The sequence below is a fragment of the Pseudopipra pipra genome, chromosome Z (assembly GCF_036250125.1).
Source record: "Pseudopipra pipra isolate bDixPip1 chromosome Z, bDixPip1.hap1, whole genome shotgun sequence".
NCBI classification, from domain to species: domain Eukaryota; kingdom Metazoa; phylum Chordata; class Aves; order Passeriformes; family Pipridae; genus Pseudopipra; species Pseudopipra pipra.
This window is the reverse complement of record NC_087581.1, coordinates 23,045,113-23,056,430: the sequence shown is the minus strand read 5'-3', so window position 1 is coordinate 23,056,430 and position 11,318 is coordinate 23,045,113. Positions and strand designations below refer to the sequence as shown.

At 40.7% G+C, this 11,318-nt stretch overlaps 2 long non-coding RNA genes across 2 annotated transcripts; one reads left to right on the top strand and one right to left on the bottom strand.

The window, feature by feature from the left end:
- Nucleotides 1-4,010: 4,010 nt before the first annotated feature.
- Nucleotides 4,011-5,642, bottom strand: LOC135407130 (uncharacterized). The gene is made up of 2 exons (XR_010426714.1): nt 4,986-5,642; nt 4,011-4,161 (listed from the first exon to the last, which is right to left on the bottom strand). It is a non-coding gene; the product is annotated as an uncharacterized LOC135407130 (long non-coding RNA).
- A 3,997-nt stretch (nt 5,643-9,639) lies between these two features.
- On the top strand, nt 9,640-10,868 carry LOC135407591 (uncharacterized). The gene is made up of 2 exons (XR_010426942.1): nt 9,640-10,138; nt 10,671-10,868. It is a non-coding gene; the product is annotated as an uncharacterized LOC135407591 (long non-coding RNA).
- Nucleotides 10,869-11,318: the final 450 nt, after the last annotated feature.

Below are 11,318 nucleotides of genomic sequence, written 5' to 3'. Positions count from 1 at the left end.
CCTGGCTCTTACTGATTACACCATTCACAATATAGGTCTGTAATGCTGATAAAACACTTCTTTCTGTGCAGCTGAATTTTTAGATTAGTCACATATCCAGTAGGATGCAAATCTTGGCTTAGAAAGCGATAGGTGAAGATTTTGAAAGGAAAATGTGTTTCTAATGGCAAAAGCTCATACTTGAAGTTACTGAAGAACTGTTTATTATATTCTATTCTCTCACTTATTTTATCCCTCACCTTCTGACTTTGATCATTCTGCACAGCAGATCTGAAGCTACCGCAATTACTACTTAGGACCTAGGCTGGCATGGTCGAATTGCTTGCCATATACAGACATTCAGCCGTAACCTGAGCAGCTAGATTTGCTTTAATCCCACAAAAAGTAGGCAGGAATACAAATGTGCCAGTTTATCAGCTGAGGCAAACTAACTCTGCATTGCCAGGCTCAGTGATGCTGTTTTGATTGAATCCATTGAAGTATTTGGCCTCAATATATCCTAGAGAGACAGTCTTTCAGAAAAATAATCAATGCAAAACAGTGTTGTCATTGGAAAGCCTGGAACTGATGCAAGTTAGAATTACTCAAGTTCTTTGGTGTGATATTTAAACAGCAGTGTTTGAATGCCAGGGAACTACAGGCCAAAGAAAATATTCCAAGTTGGATTTGGTAAGCACGGGGTTTTGCTTTAAAGCACATTAGTGAGAGAAGTTCAGTCAAAAGTCATATGCGGGATAATTAGCTCTTGTGCAGGGGTTTTCTCATTTGTGTTGGCTCTTCTAATGCTGTAGAAGCCTTTTGTACTGAGCAAAACACTGAACAGCCGAAGATGTTTGTGCGGAGCTGTTTTTCCATACCTTCCTCACTCTGCTTCCACTTGCTATTGGAATGTCACAAAAAAAACCAAATTCCATTCTTACAATCACAGTTCTGGGAAAACAGTTCAGAAAAAGAGAGGGGAAAAATATTATGGTGAAGTCTCCTTTTTCTGGCTTTCTCAGTATTAGAGACAATCCACCCTGTAGTGTCTCATACAGTGAAATAAGGGAAGGGACCCAGCAACAATGAATAATGTAGCCATGACAAAATAATGTTTCTAACACTAGGGACTCCAAGTTGTGAAATGATCACACAACCTTAACTCTACCCCTTGAATATATTGTGAGAAAGGCTCTGATTCCCTTCTTACTTATCAACCCTGTCAGGGAAACATATTCATTAAATGAATTAGAACATAATTAAAGCCAAAAAAGAGCAGTGCGTGAAGCCCAGCAGGTGACCCTTACAAAACTAGGACCTTGGGCTCAAGTAAATGTGAGAAAGCTGCAGGGGCCAGACAGCTCAGGGACCCCCTCAACAGCATCCTGAGGGCCCCAGTGACCAAGGAACCAACAGCACTGTGAAGGTCTAAAGCAACTACAAAATCTGGAGCCTGCTGGGTTGCTTGTAAAGACCACAGAGACAGGGCAATCTGTGGTCAGTGTAGACTGGGAGGTGAGGTACCTAACTGAGTGCCTCACAGGTCACTTAGGCTCACATTAGGTCCTCCACCAATAACCCAGTGGCTGGAGCTTCACTTGGGAGTATATCTTTGTTCCCCTATAGGAAACTGTGTGGACTGGGTAATCCTTGTATTTTATGTTCTCATGAGTTTACCCCAAGTGCATCAAATAAATGGGTTGGAGCCTGACTCACTTCAAGTATAGCAGATACACTAGGAAAGACAAGCTATGGCATATCCCTCCTCCTAGGCAGTGAAAGAAAACAGCTAAATTCATCTTCCTGCCTCTGACACCATGTCTCTTCTGCTCTTTCTATTTTATTTCCATGCCTCATATCCCAGGTCACTTCTGAAGTCAAGTTCACATTCACATATGACTAAGTTATATTTCATTTATCTTTTTTCTAAATTGGCCCAAGGCTGAGCTGCTATTCATAAGCAATACTGCCAGCAGTCCTACAAAGAGAAAGAAAGAACAAGTGCCTCTCAGCCTGAGCTCCCTCTTCCTCCCTCTTCTCCACTGGCAATCTCAGCTTTCATCTGCGCTGACCTCCTGAATGGCCTGCGGACACCTTTGGGAAGAAAACCCGAGCAACCACCTTGAACATGGCTTAGGCATAGCAGCCTCTGTGAATCTCTTCTGTGCCAAGTTCTGCTTCTGTATTCAGTTACAAGCATTATTTGACACTAAAGACCAAAGATCTTGGAAGTTACTTCCTTCGTGTTAATTTTATTTCAAATTGTGTGGCTCCAGAACTGGATTTATGCCTTCTGCATATCAGTGTCTCTCAAGGCATAGCTGAAGCCAGAGTTATACTTCAAAGCAAAGTTAAAAGTGCATGCAAATGCATGAACATATGTGTTTTGCCTGTTTTCCCAAGCCCCCCCCAGTTAACTGTGATGCCAACACTAGAACCACAGTGGCAGGCAAGCATACTGCCAAGCAGTGGTTCAGAGCAGATCCTCTCACCAGGTGGGGAGTGGACCTGCACCATCCAGTTACAACACCTGAAGCAAATTCTCCTCCCATCCTGAGCAGGGAGCTACAGTTTCCTTCACTCCCTTTGGTCTGAGGATTAGACTTGCCTTGTTATATTTTTTAACCCACTCTTTAGCCGGCTGATGATGGATATCAGAAAATTCTGAGCAAGACGCCTCATGTCATGATTTCACAAACTGCTGCCCAATTTAACACAGAAATGGAGGCTGCAAGTGAAATTCTTGGATTAAAAGCCTATAAGAAATACAGAGAGAGTGAGAAAGAAAGATAAAAGGTGTTCTTCAGCTGTTTTATGTTATTCCATTTTGTATGGAATAATGAAAAGAATAGCTGAAGTTGTTAGAAATATGTGTTTCATAAGCATGAAAAAAAATCCCATTTTTTCTCTTCTGTCCTTCTCTGTACTCACTAGTAGTAACCAGTCCTAGTTACAGACCTGAAAATACTGATTAGCATCTTGAACTTGAACAAATACACAATGTACAAACAAGACTGTCAGTGTATTCTGAGTAGAGAAAAGTTAATGATTATCATGTTTATAGCTTGAGTTAAAATGAGAAAGCCATAAAGACAAACTTCTGATAAGGTGATGCTCATATCCCAGAGAACCGTGAGTTTTCTACTGGGCACCAAGATCTCCAGTCTCATTACTGAGTCGCTTGTACAAGCTGCCTAGAGGAGTGGGTATATGATGAGGTAGTTTTATTTAGCAGAACTAAATTTGGTAAGTGTCTGCAGGAACAATAGCATAACTCCTTGCTTTGAGCAGCTGCTGATGTACTAGACCTCCCTCTTTGGTGTAACTCTAAAGGAGCGTCATTTTTCCCTTCTGTTTACTTTGAAAATTCTACAGGGTCTATCTAACAAGAAGACAGCATCTCTAAATTACAGTATATAGTTTGTATGTACATTGGTGCAAACTATGTATTTGCTTCCGCTATATCATATTGTAATAGATGGTTCTATCATCAGCAGTATGAGAAACGGAAAACCTGCCAAAGTCAAAAAGGGACCTTTGTCTTCAGATCCCAGACCTTTACAGTAACATGTACCATTAGCTCTAATACTGCAACTGGAGTACCCATCTGCTCTGTAATCTGTTGCCACAGGTGTAGATTGTTGTTGGTTCTGACCTCTTACATATGCTCATCTAAACAACCAGACAAGAGTCTTTTTGTTTCATGAATGTTGTCAAGCCTGTTATTTACCCTGCAGCTAGAGTTTTGTATGGCAAGAAACTCATGCAAAACATTAATGAAATACAAACAAGGATTTCCAAAACTTAGCTGGATCACTCTTGCAGTCACTGAAGTTGGATTGGAGCTCAGACCTTGAAATACAGAAGAGGCTGAAGAGTGCCTGACCCATTTTGTCTGATAGAAAAGAAAGCAATAGCCAGCTGGATGGTATCTCCACTGTTGCCTGAAAAATTATAGCTAACTAATTGGAATGAATGATTACAGACAGTGAAAGAAAAAAGTCCAGATAAAAGGTGCAATTGCATCATACTTTAGGTAGAAATTAAGCCCTGTATTATTCTCACAAACATTGGCCAGTGTACACCAAAAGGACGAAAGCTCTAAACTCCAGTTTAGAGACTTGGAAGGTCTCAGGACACTGCAGAAAGGCAACAGCTGCTGGTATAATATTTGGTCCTTTTCTGTGTGTCAAATCTGGAAAGGAAAAACAACAAACACAAACAATATCAAGGTAAAAGGGAACAAACAAGCACAACTCTTCAATCAGTAAATCTCTAGGAAAAAAAAGGGCAGCATTGTGAGAGCATGGACAAGGAGATAGATGGAGTTATATTTTATAATATGAGAAAACCATTATGGAATTGTTTATAGTAGTGTTTTCTACTGCTGCTTATACCGTCATAACACTGACAAACAATAATACATTGACTGCATGGAAACTGTATAGGTTTGTGTATCAGATTTTCCCCTTGCCAGTCATTGCAATAAATGCCTAGTTTTGATTAATTTGCTCATGTGATTTTTGACATTAAACTACAAGTAAAATTACTGATATCTCTTAAACCTATAAAATATGTGTCACATATAACTGAGAACTGCATCTGTAACTAGAGTACTCCCAATAGTATTGTATTATTTTGCTTTTGACACAGCCGGGAAGTGGAAGTGTCCTAATTGGCAGAAGCATCTGAAGTCTTTCTCAAATGTGGAAGGGTTTAGTTACCAATTACTATTTTTCAGTTCCTAACTAATTAATGACTCTCCAAAAATAATCAGAGACAGCAACAGAAATGGTGTCTCCATATTACAAAATCAGCAGAGGTAGAAGAACAAGGTTTGTAATTGACAGACTTGTTTTTTCATGTGGTCTGATGACTAGACCATGACATCAAGCAACAGTCCAACAATTTCCAAGAGTGTGACTCCCAGCCACTTGCTAGGAGCTGGTGTGGGGTTAGTGGAACATGAAGTTCTTGCTGTCTTTTGTGTTTTGGATTGTCATCACTGCAGAGATAAATCTGGAGAACTATCAAGTCCAGCTTCACAGTCTCTTGAGGATTTTTAACACCCAGGAGTGGATCCAGCTTTTGGAAGTTGAGTCACCGGAGTGGCTGAATACCACAAAGTAAGGCCTGACATAGAGAGAATGGGAAATTCAACAAGGTAGGCATGAGAGATATACAGAGGAACCAAATTAGCCAATACTGAAGCAGCAAATTAAGAAACAAAGAAAAATAAATTGCAAGAAAACATACAAAGAAGTATCAAACATGTACTGCACTAGAAACAGCTACAAGTATACACTTTCCTAACACAACTTTGCTTTGCAGAAGTGCTATACATCTACAATAGGGAGTGAAAATGTCCAGAACTTTATTCTATTTAAGCACATGAACATGATAAGTGCAATACTGCTTGAGCCCACAGGTTTTTATGGCTGAGAGAGGAGTGTCTCTCTGCTTCCGTCTGGGGGAAAATAAAAACAAAAGGAGTATAAAATGCAGGGCAAGGATAAAGCGATTCTTCTCTTGCATCCTTTATCTTCTGGTAACCAGTACCCTGCGGATCCTTCACAGAGATTTGTGTGGCTGTTGCCATCTGTCCTGTGGGTAAGCAGAAATGACAGGATTTCAAAATTGAGTAAATAACAAACAAAATGGTAGAGATGACTTAGAGACTCCATTGTATCACCAATTAAACAAGGCAAACATAAAAAAAATGTCCCCTTACTTAGGATGCTCATTGAGACACCAAGATGCCTCAGGACAACCTTCAGAAAAAATGTGAACATGGGACCGAAAGACTGCCCAGGAAAAGGCTTGGGTATTAATGTTGTGCAAGGAATGCTCTTGAGACTCAGGACCCTGAGATCTCCTTTGATGATCTACTTTCCATCACCTCCTCTCTCCAGTTATTTTTGAAATCATGACATATTTCTGTTGCTTTTCAGATCACAGTTGAAGGTAGCTAACTTGCTGGTAGTTACTTCACAGAAAATGAATTCTAGAGCCAGCAGCATTAATACTGTGTTGTCTTTTGATCTCAATACATTTGGCTCTTTTTGATATCTCCTGTTGTTTGGAAGCTGGTCCATCACAGTTCTAAATGTATAAATCTTATTACCAAGATATTCTAGTAAATATGTATTCATATTTATACATACATTTATATGTTTGTAATTTATATATTTAGAAAATACTTAAAGTTGGCATAAACTCACATAGAGTATACCCAAATGACAATGTACCCAGCAACACTCAGCCATAGGTGTTTATAAAAACCCATACTATCTAAACTAATCTCTCTGTCTACAGTGCTCTGTTTCTCTGCCTGTAGAGAGCCTATCTGAAGGAATTATGGAGGACTCTCACAAGACAAATAATTATCAAAGCAATCTGACTGAGGAAAACTGTTTAACTGATGGCAAGTTGTTTCACACTGTGCTACATTATGTTTTACCAATCAAATGCCTCAGTGGTTAAAATTAATTCATTGAGCTCCACATGGATTAAACAGGCCAGAGTGCACTCATCCTCTCCTCACGCAAAAGGAGAAGATTTGGTTCAAATGTTGATCTGCAACATGTCAGGAAATGTTTTCTTCAATTAAATAATCTCATTTTAAAGTGAGTTCTATGCCAGAAAAACAAAAATTGAAACTTTTCTACACATGGCAGCAGTTGCATGCAGGATACAATCTTAAGATTTCTCCTCTAAGGCAACTCTTGAAGCCAGAAATTTATATTTATATCAGGATCACAGCTCAGAAGTATTAGGCAAATTTGGGTTTCCATTGCATCTATATACAGCATAGCCAATGCATTTCTAGTAGATGTATACAGATTTAGTGATCGTAAAAGAGAGAATCCATGGATTTCATATTGGTACTCTCTGTGAAGAAAAATTAACATACAGATGTTTCTCCACACAAACTTCATTATTAATATTCCTTATATGCAGCTTAGTTCCTCACAGAAGCTTTTTTTCCCCTCTGATCAGCAACTAATCAACTGAAATAAAAATAGGTAATTATTACTAAAAATAATAATAAATATGTCTTCCCCGGTCTTTACTGCTAAGGCGATCAGAGATACAAGATAATCACACTCCCAAGATGGATCAAACAAAATTAGAACACCATCACTGTTAGACAAAAGAAAGTTACGGAAGAATAACTGTGCTATCTGGTTTTATCTCAGCTTCAAACCCAATGGCTAGTGGCTCACCACACACATCCGAAAGCTGATGTAGTTGCAGCTGATTTTGGCCTTGTGTCACGGAGTTTGGCATAGATAAACTGGACCTAAGGAAAATATTTTCACAGGGTTTTGTGATGGCATAGCTGACCAAGAATTATGAAAAATCACTGCCATCATCCCATCTGAGAGTCCAAGCAGTGCACCATTATGCAGCTCATTGGATCTCCTGGGAAACTGAGAGTAGAGCAGCTTTACTTCTCTCTGCAGTTTTGATCATCCAGCTGCAATAACTGGCATGCAGTGGAAGAAGGCTAGGCTCATTACTCTGCTATGACACATACAGCAGTGGAGCAAAATCCTATGAAACAGGCTCAGACATGGTCCCTGATCCATGCCTGTGTTGATATTGGCCTCACAGTGTGCTCTGGCATACAGTCAGTGTCCTTCAGGAAAAGCCCAATAGTGTTTGTTGCCTGTATGGAAGAAGAGATATGGTGGCCAGCACTGACAGGCTGCAGAAGTTCAGGCTTTACTCTTATGTCTCCCAGTTCTGGAGTTTTCAGAGATGCTTAAAAATGGGCAATTATTAAAACACTTTGGACATGAAGCAAATTTGAATTTAAGTACAGGAAGAAGCTTGCATTCAAATGACAAGATGCAATAAAGTGGACAAGCCATGCTCCAGGAATGAACACAAGTATTAATGAGAGCATCTAATCAAGTTATGACATAATATACAATAATTAATTTCAAAATTACAGTGGATTTTTAAATTCAGGTTACAAAATAATTCTGCAAAAATCTTTATGTTCTAAAAAGAGGTAACAAATTCCTCACAGGAACAAAACTAATCCCTGCTGGTGACTGGATTCAAGTCAGTACCACTGCCCTGAACAGCTAATCTGTCTGAAGCAATATCTCTCCTTGATTCTGCTTTGCCTCTCATCAGAGGCAAAATCACTGAAACCATTCTGCAAGGACTGTTTTGCCCAGCATCACACAAGATTCAAGCAGGATCCCATTAAGCAACTGGCAGTGAACAGTGCAGGTAGTAGTGCAGTTGCCCCTTAGCAACCTCCTTCCCCATTGAATTCCTGTTTTGTTCCAGATGAGCTGGGTCCAGTAGGTACAGTCCTTTGAAGTTTACCACATGTACACACATGCACTTTCCATTTCATTTGCAATGCTGACACTCTGTTCCTACAGTTTGTAAAGGCTTTGTTTCAATGGTTTTAACTGGGCCACTGCTTGTTCTCAGTTTCCTGTTGCTTTGATCATGGGTTTCCAGGTCTCCTCAAGTAGGTTGTATCCTCCAAGGTGGATTTTCTCCTTTCCTGTGCTGGGCCAAAGCATCCAAGTGACCTTTGATTTTTTTCTTCTTCTCTCTCTTTTTTTTCCCTTTGGCCTTTTTTTTTGTTTTGTTTCTGACTCGCCATATGTGAGATAATTGTGCCCACAGGAATTCCTTTCAGAGTGCCTAAGCACAAAAGAAAAACACCCCGCCAGTTCTTTTTCTAGAGCAGTACAAACATTTCCTTAAACCTAAGTGTCTCAGGAGGGGCATTGACAGAAGGCTCCTTTCACCCAGAAAACCCGCTCTGTGCTGAGCTGCTGGTGAACCCTCAGCTGCCTCCTGCATTTTGACGTCACGGATAGAGCAAAAGTTTTGCCAATATAAGCAGTCAAGTTCTTTGATTCCAGCTTTATGACAATGGAAAGGAGGCCGGGGCCAATCATGCTGTGGTGGGGTTTATTAATGGAAAAGGACAGTGGGGGCCAGTAAGTCTTTGGCAACTTTGTTACTTTGACTGCTGTCCCCCTGCATTGCACTTGATGGATGGAAAAATACATGCCCTCCTCTTCAGTGGAGGGCATGTAGTTTTCCCATGCTAATAAGCTCCCCAGCAAAGAGGTCTGGACTAATGTTAGGATATTGCACAGCTTGGGAAGGGCAAAGAGGATCTTAAAACCACCCATGCAATTTGATGGCTGCAAGGAACCATGCTAAGAAAATATCCCTGTACTCTGAACTCATCTTATTAAGGAAATAAATGTGATTTCTTCTTTGAGCTCTCCTCCGCTGTGGTCTGAACTGCTGACCCCCTGGTTTTAATAGAGCAGTTATGTCCGTGGACAATGAAACAAAAATTTTAGTCCTATTTTCAGATCCCAAGGAAATGAATTGTGCCCTCTCCCCAGCACAGTTTCAGGATGTTTCTGTCTGTCACGGCACTAAAATAAAAGATGGGGTTGACAGTTAGTTTATGAGGGTGTCATTTTCCCCAGGTTCAGCATGGTTGTGTGCTGAGGAAAGGGATTTTGACTCTGAATCCAAATTAGTGGAAAGGGCAGCTAGGCATTGCCTTTCCTCCCTTCCCTGCTCTATCACTATCACTGCCCTCAAATGCCTGGAACTTGTCCTCCAAAGCAAGAACAATCCTCATTCCATGGACCACTGCATAACAATACTGACAGGGGGACATCTTCTGCCTTAGTGGCCAAGGCAGCTTTAGGAAGATCCAAAATCAAAGTAAGGAGCAAGACAGGCCGGAGCTTGTCTGGAACATAAGATGGGGGAAATGTCACTTAATTAGGAAAGAAGCTGGTAACTGGGCTAAATGCCTCCTTCTTACTCCACCAACCACATCATAGAACAAGCTACAGCAGAGAAGCTTTAGGAGCTCCTTTCCTTTCCACTTCGTGATGCAAGGCATTCTCAGAGCAGTTAGCAGTCACTCAAGCTGGATGGTTATTCACCGATCTTGGAGGACACCGACAAGGAGTCAAGCACACAGTCTACATCCTGAGCAGCAACACTCCTGAAAGCACCTCCCACGGAGACTGTGGCCATAGAGGATAAAAAGTTCTAGAACAGAAGAATTTTGCAGCACAATCTAATATAATGTTGATAAAAATTCTGAAAGAGCACAACTCCATGGGAGCTTTAAGGCAATCTTCAGGTGTGATGTTTTTGTTGCTGGTTTTAGAGGGGAAAAAGGAAATATGTAATTTGAGCTAAGCATCCCCAGCATTTGTACCAGTAGAAAACAGATTTCAGAGGAATCCTTGCTAAGAGGCTACAGATGAGAACACAACAATTTATTCCTCTTTTTCTCTGAGAAGGAATAAAACATCTCTCCTCAGAAGCGTACAGCTTTAGATAACTAGATCTTTTTAAAAGAGCATAGAAAAAACCTGCATTGAAATATGATGTATTAATTGACAACTGTGGGGGGCAAGGGTGGTAAATGTCTAGGGATTTGGAATTTTTATGGCATGGAGCCAGATTCATACAGATAAGTTTGATATATGTATGTTGGGGCCGGGGGGGAAGGGAAGATGTATAAGCACTAATGTTCACAATATGCCATTCAAGTTATTTATAGCAACTCGAAACCAGAATTTATAGAGTGCTATTAAAATGTCTTGGTTGTGTGTGTTAGACCTTGATTGTAGCTGGATTAGCCTTTATTTTTTTATTATTTTTTATAGGACAAAGAAAATTGTGGCTGTGCATCCCAGCACGTGAGTGAGTTTATCAAATACAAGGCAGCAGCCAGAACAACAGGAAATTGCATGAGAAAGCCCAGCTCCTGGTTGGCAGAAGGGCGTTAACCTCTCCTTCATGTCACTGAGTTTAATACTCCAATTTTGCAGTAAAAGCGTCTTCCCCGAGCCCGGGTTCATAAATGTGTTAGTGATCCTTGATGTTCCCAGCAGAGGATAGTAAGGAAAACACAGCCCTGAATAGCTCACATTGATTGCAGCAAATACAGAGCAGTAGGGTCAGCACCATTTCCCAGCCCAGAGACAGTGCTGTAGAACTGAGCAGCTATTCATAGCCACTGGATCTACTCCAAGCCGTGAGTGTAAATTTGCTTGTATCATCTTTGCAGAGAGGAATTGTGGTCCCCAGTGTCTCCTGCTTGATTCGGGTAGACTGTTTATTTGTTTAGTCCTGTAATGATATTATCCACAGGGCTAGAGCCACACAGGGAGGATTAGGAATTCCTGGAGGAGAAGCCATGTGTTTATTACCATGACAGCCTCGTGTGACACAAGCCAACAGTTACTTGTAGTTGTTCTTACCCTCTGCAAACTTGGAGCTTGCAGCCGTGGGGGAGAGGGTGTCGGATCGAT